At 33.8% G+C, this 7,294-nt stretch overlaps 1 pseudogene; it reads right to left on the bottom strand.

The window, feature by feature from the left end:
* Positions 1-6,012: 6,012 nt before the first annotated feature.
* LOC100914844 lies at positions 6,013-6,816 on the bottom strand (annotated as a pseudogene).
* Positions 6,817-7,294: the final 478 nt, after the last annotated feature.

Here is a 7,294-nt window from a genome sequence, read left to right as displayed (position 1 = left end):
ATGTGTATGGGTGAATAGAGGAAGATTTGTAATTGAAAAACTGAAGATTCTGAACCTCAGAGCAATTCATTGTAAAAGTATCATGGATGGTAAAATAAGTGTAATTTCCTTGCTGAAGACTAAAACTAGGAAACAATGTATACCTTAAGTTAGAATTTGGCCACTGATGGAGAATCTGATCTAGTAACAAGAAAGTTTAATTTAAAAAAATATATAGTATGCTACAAGAAAGACTTTTTTAGTCAAGGCTAGCCATGGGACAAGATATTCCTTGATGGAAAAAATGGGGAAAATTTCTCCCCTTGTCCCTAAAGACTTTTGTATGTTATTTGACTGATTATAAGGGCTGATTCTTTTCTGAAAAAAGGAAAAGTCTGGGTGCTATAAAGTGATAAAGTTTGGCAGAGCTCCCTCTTCTCTTATTTTAAGATCATAAAGAAGAGATAAGCAAAAGTAGATAGCTGAAGTCAGGAGTTGGAAGGAGAGGGAAGCTCTGGTTGCATTTGTTACCGCTATGTGTTTCCCTCTAAATCATGTACTTTGGCCCTCTGTTCTCCATGTGAATGTCTCTCCATGTGTGTTTCTGACATGTTTCTAATATTCTATTTATGGATTAGAGTTCCCAAGATCTATGACAGAAATATTTTATTGCTACTTTTCTCATCTTGCTGTTTAATTAAAATATGATCATAGATTCTACTGATTGCATTCTCTGGCTTTCAAATAAAAATAAACCAAAATGTTAAGCAGTGTATAGTCAAAAAACCTTGAACCTGGTATCTAATAACCCACTCTGTGAGTTGGAGTAATCCCCAGTTGCTATAACAGATTGCTCAGACTGAATAAAACTACTAATGTGGTGCTGCAGCATAGTCTTTTTGTCCTCATTTCATTTATTTTTGCCTAGGCATGTACTGAGAGATTAAGTGACTTGCTCAGAGTCACACAGCTAAGAAGTATTAAGTATTTAAGGCCTGATTTGAACTCAAGTTCTCCTAACTTCAGGGCTGGTGCTCTATTCACTTGCTATCTTAGTTGCCCCCCCCCCAGTATAGTCTTTTTTCATGAAGAATTACAAAACTATCAATTTTTAATATATGTATGTGCCATATTGCTGATTGTTTTCTTTATAAAGTCAAGTAGTTATTTATAATTTGCTCAAAAAATTTAACAAATCCTTCATGTCTTTGACAATTTTATCTTATAGAGGCATTTAATAGCAAACACATCCTTCTATGTTTATTTGGTACAAAAAGATAGCTAATAAAATGGGCGTGCCTGTATATTTGGCAAATATGCAATCAGGTATTGATTCTCCTTCCCGGTCCTGCTTATAAACAGAATGATTGAAGTAACTTCAGGTGTTATTTGAAGAGCTCAATTTTTAAAGCAATCTGCATTAAACATATTCCTTACAAAGGAATCATGAGCAAGGGAGGAGATGATTTCAATATGGACTGAAATGTTTATTATATCCCAATTTTTCAAAAGAAAATCTTTACATAAAACTCAAGACATTTTGTCTAACTGTTGCAAAGCTACATTTGAACAACAGCAATATGGTCAATCTTGGCAGTCTCTTGGGGACCTGGAACAGTCTAGGTTTCCTCTAAAGATATGGCTAAGAAGTTTTTTTTTTATCCTTCTTGTGCCTTGATTCCTGACACAGAATTCGAATTAGACCAGTTTATCCTTACATTCCAGTACATAACTACGAGTCATCTATATAATTCCTGGTGGAGACTCAGATGGGAATGTATTTGCACCTTAATCATCAGCCCTCCTTACTCTATTTTTGCTTACCTTCAGTATATAGTTGCTTTCATAATATATTTTTATAGCTCTCTGTGGCCCCTCCTCCATGAGATAACTTGGATGGCTTTCCACACAGTTTTTGTCTTGTGATTATAGCTTTTATGATCACTTCTAATGCTCACTGTGGTCAAAGCACATTTCTCATTCAGTTTATTAAGAGGAGAGCTCATGAATGTTTTATAGCTCCGTCCCTGTGAATCAGACTCTATTCTTATGAATAAAAGAAGTGAATGTTGTTTCTAGCCCCCAACTACCATTCCTAAGGCAGAGTTCTTAATTTCAAAATCAATTAATTTTTAAAAGCTGACTTTTGAACTGGTGTCACTTATAGTCCATAATTTTGCACATTATAGTCCTAAAGTCAAAATCTCCTTAAGAAAGGTTATGTATTGAAGTCAGAGATGAAAGTGAGATGCTCTGTCATAACAATGAGGATAATGTCTGAATTCTGAATTGACTCCATCCTTTGCTAGCACCAACAGCTTCTGTTTTGGTTTTTTTTTTTTTTTTTTGAATAATTTTATCGAGCCTTGTCTACAAAAGTTCTCATGTGGTATGTCTCAGATCTTCAGCTGGACATGACCTCAGAAGTCATCTTGTCCAAAACCTTCATTTTATAGTTGAAGAAACTGAGGCCTGTGGAACTTAAATGACTTTTCCAAAGTCAAGAAAGTGTCATAGTCATGATAAGAAATCAGTTCTTCCTAATTCTAAACCAAGTGAGTATTGTGCACACCCTCACACACTGTGATGATTCTACAGATCTAACATATTTATCATTATTCCGCATATTGTCAAGGAGGGGATCGTAGGTTTTTAGAATCTATAGTAGTGGATCACCAGCTCTCACATGTTTTTCAAGATGAATGATGAGTGAAATGAACAGAATTAAGAGAAAAATATCTGCAATAATAACATTGTAAATAAAATTAATCCCAAATGAGGTCACAAAGAATTTGACATAACAAACAAAAATGATATGAATTACTTTGAAAGAATTAAGAACTCTAGTTAATGCAGTGACCAAATATGATTTCAAGGGGACCAGTGATGACAAATATTACTCACCTCTTGACAAAAAGACAATGAACTCAAAAACCAGAATGAAACATACATTTTTGAACATGGCCAATGAAGGTATTTGCTATGAGTGACTATGTATATATTACAAGTGTTTTCCTCTTCCTTCTCTTCTTCTAACTTCTCCTTCTCCTCCTTCCTCTTCTTTTTCCTTCCTTCTCTTGTTCCTCCTCTTATTTCTCCTTTTGTGGTGGTGTGTTAGGAAGAAAAGAAAAAATGTTTATTATTTTTTAAAGTTTAAAAAAGAATTATGATAGTGAATCTAAAAATAACAATTAAAAAGGTTTAAGTAGAGGCTCAGTAAAATACCATGTTAAATCAAATTCAATGAGAAGGTGATCATTAGATGATTAAAAAACCCCACCATTTTGACTATCACAATCTATAAATACCACCTAATAGTCAAGCAAAAGTTATAATTATTGTTTTGTAAAGGGAGTACAAATGTTGATAAAATTTTGTATCCTTAAAATTTTAGTCCAGGTCTATGAGAGGACATATGGGATAGTTGAGAAAGGTCTCCATTTAAAGTCAGTAAGAACTGTGTTGAAGTCCTATTTCTGACACAAAAAAAGTTGTATGACCAAAGGGAAGTAATTCAATAACTCAGTTCCAGGAAACTTTCTAAGGCTTTGTGTTACATACCTGACACTATGGAAATCACAATTCTAGACCCACGAGGTTCTAAAATATTATTTAGTATGTGAGATGATAGATTCAGATATAAATGTTATGGAGATCCTTTCCTATTGCTTCTATTTGTGTCTTTCTTAAATAATTAGAAGAAAAGAGAGCCAGAAACAAAGACATTTGCAATTGTAACAAGATTCAAATCAAAGTAAATTTGAATTAATTAACAAAATTATGACAAAGAACCTGTCTTTTGATGCAGATTTTTTTTTTTATAAATTCAAATGCAACAAAGTTATATTATTAAGGTATATAACAAAAATGAGTTTGGAGATTAAAAAGAGATGTGACTAATTTCCCATCATGGATTATTGGTCTTTGGTGCCTTGGAATGCAAAACAATACAATGATTTAATGTAGAAAAATAAATTCTATAGCTAATATTTTATGGAACTATTAAATTGTACAGTTATGTGATTTTCATATGAATATATTAAACATGTGAGTTACATATTAGTACGAAATATTCTCAGAAGCAGCAAATCTGGTAGAAGAAGCAATGAAAAGGGAATTACAAACTTTCATTTTTAGTCCCAGTTTCATTATAAATCAATTCTGTGACCTTGGGCAGAACACTTAATGCTTTTGTATCTATTTCTTCAACTATAAAATACAAAATTAATAGTACCTTACTTATGGGTGTTGTGATGATAAAGTTCTATAAGTTAGTCAGTAAAAAAAAGAGATTTGGAAAAGTATGGAACTATTTCAATACAAATAGAAGGGATTTATTATTATTATCATTAATTTCCATAGCAAATAGCCTTTCAATATAAAATATTACTTATAGAGGGACATGCAATTTATAATAGCTTTTTAAATGCAAAAGCAATAATTTTGCATAGATTGCCATTTAAAAATGAATCTCTTGTTTAAATACAAACATGCTTTCACTAAGGCATCACTAGATGAACAATATTTCACCTATCATTAAAGTCTCTAAGTGAAGAGTGGAGGCAGCTTGAAGCACATTGAATTTTAAATCACTGGATAACCTAGGGGGATGATCAGTTAGTGCCTTTGTTGTTTGAGGTAAAGTTGAGCAATGGTCTGGGATGCAGTATCATAAGATTCAAAGCTAGAAGTGACTTTGTACCTCAGCACATCCCTAAGCATCTTGTAGATAAGGAAACTGAGATGGAGAAAATTATTAACTTACCCCAGATCAAACAGATACTAAGCAACTAAATTAGAATTCATTCATAGGTCTTACTCTTAAGTTTGACTAAAGAGATGTGCTTTTAATTTCCCTACTGATTTTTTTTTGGTGACCCATCTAACCTCCATTTCTCCATTCATTAACAGAAATTATTTCTTAAACCAGTGATTCTCAATATTTTATCAGTGACTGACTTCTTTAAGCAAACCTGTAGGGAAACTTTCACAAGAAAATCTTTAAAAAAATTTTAAGTGACAATTGAACAAGACACCAAATAACACAATACTAATTTAAAACAAATGTATACACAATTTAAAAAAAATCTATTTTATTTCACATTTAGCTATTTACTTAGAAAGATGAGCTTATTTGCTCTGAGAAATTGATTTGTAACTGGGAAAAGTACTTAATGTAATATGTTAGCTTTTAAGATAATTCACTATAGATTTCTTTACTCCATTTATTTGAATATATTGGTATTTGGATGGATTCTTCACATTTTCATTTAACAAATTTAATACTTTTTTTGAAATTTGTTTTATTTGTATATGTCTTTTTAATTTTTGCAGCTCTATGAAGCAGTTTTTCAAAACAGCACATACTTAAAGATCACAAGAAGAGACTAAAATTGGATTTGGCTACTATAATTCATCTTTTTTATCTGTGTTTAGAATTTGTTTCTTGAAATAAGCTTCTTATCATCTGATTAATTTTCAGACCTTAGTTATATCTAATACTATTGCATGGGGTTGCAAGCAAACAACAAGATAAAGGTCTTTGTTCAAATATGTATGGAGGCAAGACCAAAGTTCAAAGAAAGAAAGGGTTGGTGCTAAGGGGAAGTGATTAGATTACAATATCAGAGAATCTCAAAATTAGAAAGAATTTATGAGTCATATTGTATAGTCTACATCAGACTAACATTTTCCTTTACTATATCTCTAATAGGTGCTCATCTTTTTATTTCTTTCTTTTCTTTTTTTTTTTCTTGAAGACTTCTATAGAGGGGAAATTCCCTTCCCCTCCTTCCCTCTCTCTCTCTCTTCCCTTCCAACCTCTTCTCCTTCTCCCTCTCCTCCTCTCTTCTCCCCTTTTCCTCTCCTTTCTTCCCTCCCCTCCTTCCCTGTCTCCTTCCCTTCCTTCCTTTGCTTCTCCCGTCCCTCCTTTCTGTCCTTCTTCCCTTCTTCCCCCCCCCTTTTTTTTAAAGAACCAAGTGTTTAGTATCCATCAGCATTCTTCCAACACTATTAGAACATTATGGGTAAAACTCAAGACAACTCTCTGGTAGTACCTACCCACTCAGTGGCCTGAGCAGTAGGAGCTACTAAGTAGTTCTCAGCATCCAGCTGAACACTCCAGTTTTCAGTAGGGAACTGCTGAATGTGCACAGATGGCACCTGTATTCCCTTAGACCAATCAGCTACTTCTAAATGAGTAGCAGTGAATTCTGGGGCAGGTGCAGTTCATTTACTCTGAAACTCCTCCTTTGTCACTTTCTTCTCAGCTGAAGCCTGCTCTTACTTTTCAATGTCCTCTGGATTCTTGTGGAAGTAAAGATCAGGCATAACCTTCCATGGATATTCATAGGACTTCATGGGTCAGCATCCTTTACATCAGACCCAATGAACTTACTTGCTTGTTGTTGCATGAAATGGCAATGTGAACAGTGAAGTGGGGAATCTGTGTTGTACAATTCAGTGGTTGGGAGGTTAACATATGATGTGTCTATCAGAGGCTGGCATTCTGCCTAAGAATCAGTGACCACCAGGAGATGAGATTTGGATGTGGTTCATGACATACAAACTAGTGTGAAGCATCCAGCAATAGGTGTAGTGTCAGTGGCAGCAGTAAATTTCAGAAAAGCTTACTGGTCAGTATTCTTGGATGAGATGACATTGGCATCAACTGTCAAGTTCTCTTTAAATTAATCATGTAGATACCACCATTCTTTCTTTTGTAGCTATATTTTTTGATTTGGAAGTCTAAATTGATGTCATCCAAATGGTTCTTGCAGCAAGGAATTTGTGAACCTCTTTCTCCTTCATCTGCAAGACTTCTAGGGCTCTGGACATTGTGAAAATTTTTCTTTAACATTCTGATGGAAATCAAGGACAATGCTATATGGATCCCTCTTCTGGGCAGCACAGAAAGGTCTAGTGCTATTCTTAAAAAGGAGGCTACTGGGCTGTTGATAGAAGAATAAAATTGTTTTAATATTAATTGTATGATTAGAGTTGAAGTGTTGATTAATGGATCAGTGTTGAAGACAGAGCAATCTAAACTAGCTAAGGGGTTGTGTAGGCAGCAACATATTTTATAGCTTTGGGATCTCTTGTTCTGGCTCTAAGTCTTCTACTTCGCTACCCACCCACTTTGTAACCATGAAAGAACAGGTCTTCTCTTTTGCCAAATACTTCCTGACTAGTGGCATCCCAGATGTTTTCTCTACAAGCTGGATGGTACAGAATGACAGTCAAATTATTAAATATTAATAAAATTTATTATTTATTATAAATTATATAAATATAATTTAGTTATATTTATATTTAT

Source organism: Sarcophilus harrisii, chromosome 4, assembly GCF_902635505.1.
Source record: "Sarcophilus harrisii chromosome 4, mSarHar1.11, whole genome shotgun sequence".
Classification (NCBI taxonomy): domain Eukaryota; kingdom Metazoa; phylum Chordata; class Mammalia; order Dasyuromorphia; family Dasyuridae; genus Sarcophilus; species Sarcophilus harrisii.
This window is presented reverse-complemented; position numbering and strand designations above follow the sequence as displayed.